The following is a 3,241-nucleotide window of genomic DNA, read 5'->3' on the forward strand; positions in this document are numbered from 1 at the left end:
ATCCTACACCCTTTTCCACAATTACTTCACACCCTGACACCCAAGGAAGAACTGAGTAGGGTCGTTTTCTGCCACTATAACGTGGTTCCTCGCACGTTCCTGTCCACTAAGCTTGCCCCAACAGTTCTGTGACCTCAGAATAAGCTTTGAAAAAAAAACAGAAAGGTGGTGCTTCTTGTCATACACCCCAGCACACACAGCAGCATGTTTATCCCACAATCTCTCCTCTATCAGGAGACACCTAGCTCTAGGAACAAGAGATGCACAGCCAGTGCCAAGCAAGTTGAGTTAAATTAATATGAATGGGGACAGAGGTCAGACGACCGAGCAAAGAAACAAATTAGTGACCACGTGACAAGGGCCAAGAATTCAGAAAGACCTAGATGAGCACTCATAATAACAGTAAAATGAAGAGCTAAAGCTGTAAAATGCCAGTCCATAGCAAAAACAAAAAAAAACAAAAAAACCTGTCCACACTTGCCTGGCATTTCAAGTCACACCCACGAGACGATTGAGTCCCAGATAAATCTAATTCCAATTATAGCAACACACCTTTGATTAACTTGTGCTGAGTCACAAGAAAATTGGAAATTATCGAAATGGAAAAAGCCTTAGAAAATCAGTGCTCAGAATCTCTTTGAGTTGCAAGAATAATCCTTTCATACTGCAGGAATACTGGCTCCAACATTCTACAAACTGCCCAGGTCTCCACCCAGGGTGAGGCAAAGTTGTAAGTCAGCAGAGCTAAGGTAATACCCATGGATAGCCCTGGTAAATTGCTCTGGGAGAAGAAAAGTCAAGTTTCTGGGCACCAGACACCACCACCAACCTCAGACGCAGAATCAGAGTAGGGTTAAGGGGCAAGTATTCAGAATGGGCAAAGAGGAGACCAAAGCTAAAGACGCTGGTAAACACCCCTATTGGGGGATGCATATCATATAGATGCAATGTTTATTCAACATTTATATTTATGTGTCTTAAATATAAAATCAGGCAAGCATGTTAAAAGAAACAAAAAAGAGAAATTTGGTGAAGTTCAACAAAGCTTCACAATAAATTTCTGAAGCAAAATAATAAAAAAAAACAATAAATCAAGAAAAATAATATTGGTGTATGGTATCTCATATAATTCTTATATTTTTCTTTTAATTTTTAGGTAATAATAAAATTATGATATTTATCACTTCACTTTCCCCATTTCAAATCCTCCCCTATAAGCCCCTGTGCATGGTTTCTTTTTTTTTTTTTTTTTTTTGGTTTTTCAAGACAGGGTTTCTCTGTATAGCCCTGGCTGTCCTGGGACTCACTTTGTAGACCAGGCTGGCCTCGAACTCAGAAATTCGCCTGCCTCTGTCTCCCAAGTGCTGGGATTAAAGGCGTGCACCACCATGCCCAGCTATGGTTTCTTTTTTAATTTATGCATTTATTCACTCTACATCCTGATCATGGCCCCCATCCCTCCTCCCAGTCCCACCCTTATAAACCCCTCCCCCCATTACCTCCTTCCTCTTCTCCTCTCTCGGAGATGAAAGATCCCTTGGGAAACACCCATTCTTAAGTGCCCCACACTTAATGGTACACAATGATATTGCTCCAACCCAAGCTTTTATTTTTTATAAAACAACACTACTAGCAATTCCTTGACAAATTCTTCACACACAGGATGCCAAATTTCATAAGCATTTGGCATGCACAATGACATTGTCAAGCGAGAATGCCAGATTTCAATATTCTGATTATATAGACATTCTAACAGCCTCACCACTCAAGTCTCTTGCTGGGTCAGAAGTGGAGTCTGGTCTCCTGAGGCATATCTAATGTATCCACGGACTGGATCTTGGGAGCCTATACACCTGCAAGCCTGACACACGGACAGCAAATAGCATATAATAAATCAGTGACTTCGTTTCTCGAATGTCAGCATTCCACTTTGTGCTCTGAAGATGCTACATGAGTGCAGGGTTAGCCTCTGCACCTGAAGAGCCCACGTAGTTTCAGTATCTGAGGAGGAGCATCACAGGTCCCCGCTCTCTGCCATCAGAAAAACAGCAAAGTTCTGAGCTCATCTTGACAGTCAGGCCCAACTAAAGGGCTTTCAACCTCCACCAGACAGAGACTCCAACAAAAGAAACAAGATTTCCTCCACAAACAACAAACGCACACCAAGACTGAAATAGAATGTTCTTACCTTCACTGAATAGAAGGAAAAATGTACTTTCCGTAGAAGCTTTGCAGGTGTGGCCGCTGCGTCACGTGTGCGTAAGTAGGTGGCAGAGAGGAGAGAGGCTATACCTACATTCAGTATTCTGACCTGTGAACATTACATGATTAGTAGCCTAACAAACCCAAAAATCAGAAAAAATGTGGGGTGGGGGGGCGGGAAATGAGCCTGAGATGACCACCAGTCCAATGCCAGGTGGGGCAAGACAGGGAGTTAGCCTGAGACAACTACCAGTCCAGTGCTATGCAGACCCACACGGGCTTCCAGGGCAGGGAAGGAGCTGGAGATTAAAAGACTGACCTCAGGCTGGGTGGGAGTGACCCTGAGACAGATGACCCTCACATTGGGCCATTCAGGTAGGCCCGGGAGAGGATCAAGCCTGAGATAACCACCAGATTAGTGCTGTGAGGTCCAGACAGGGAGCCACCATCACACAGCTAAGCAGGCCTGGGTGATGGGGGAGGGGGGAAGATCATGCCCAAGATGACCTCTGCCCGGTACCATCATTCAAGAGCGGGGCATAGCACTCATAAGACTACTCCAGACACTCAGAGACCTTGGGCGCCACTAAGAGGAGCAAGAGAGTTATGGAGAAATGAAAGAGAAAGAGAAGTAGAAGGGTGTGGGCACAAGGAAGAGGGGCAGAACTGGAGACTCAAGGAAAGGGGCAGCCTGATGTGAGTAGTTGGTGATGCCACTTGGGAACATGGTGGGGTCCTGGCCTGTGCTGCCACTGGGGCCACTCTTGAGTCTGTGGTCCTACAGCAACAGGGCCAGACATCCATGGTCTGGGCTGCTTCCTGGAGACACATTGACGTCTGAGGGCTGTGCAGAATTCCTCGCCTGGGCATCATAGGAGTGCTGACTCTGGGGGTGTCAAAGCAGGAGAGCTGACCCGGCCCCTAGCCAGCTACAGTACTCGGGAGAGTGTGCCCCACATATTATGGGAGCTGCAGGTGAGCTGGCCCTCCCATGAAGTGGTGTGAACAAGAGAGACACCATCCTCCCCACCCTTCCCTC

General features: G+C 46.1%; 1 non-coding gene across 1 annotated transcript; it reads left to right on the forward strand.

Moving 5' to 3' along the window:
* The first annotated feature begins 2,213 nt into the window (after positions 1–2,213).
* On the forward strand, positions 2,214–2,344 carry LOC115064925. The gene has a single exon (XR_003844743.1). It is a non-coding gene; the product is annotated as a small nucleolar RNA SNORA17 (small nucleolar RNA).
* The last annotated feature ends 897 nt before the right edge of the window (positions 2,345–3,241 follow it).

This window comes from Mus pahari, chromosome 10 (genome assembly GCF_900095145.1).
Source record: "Mus pahari chromosome 10, PAHARI_EIJ_v1.1, whole genome shotgun sequence".
NCBI classification, from domain to species: domain Eukaryota; kingdom Metazoa; phylum Chordata; class Mammalia; order Rodentia; family Muridae; genus Mus; species Mus pahari.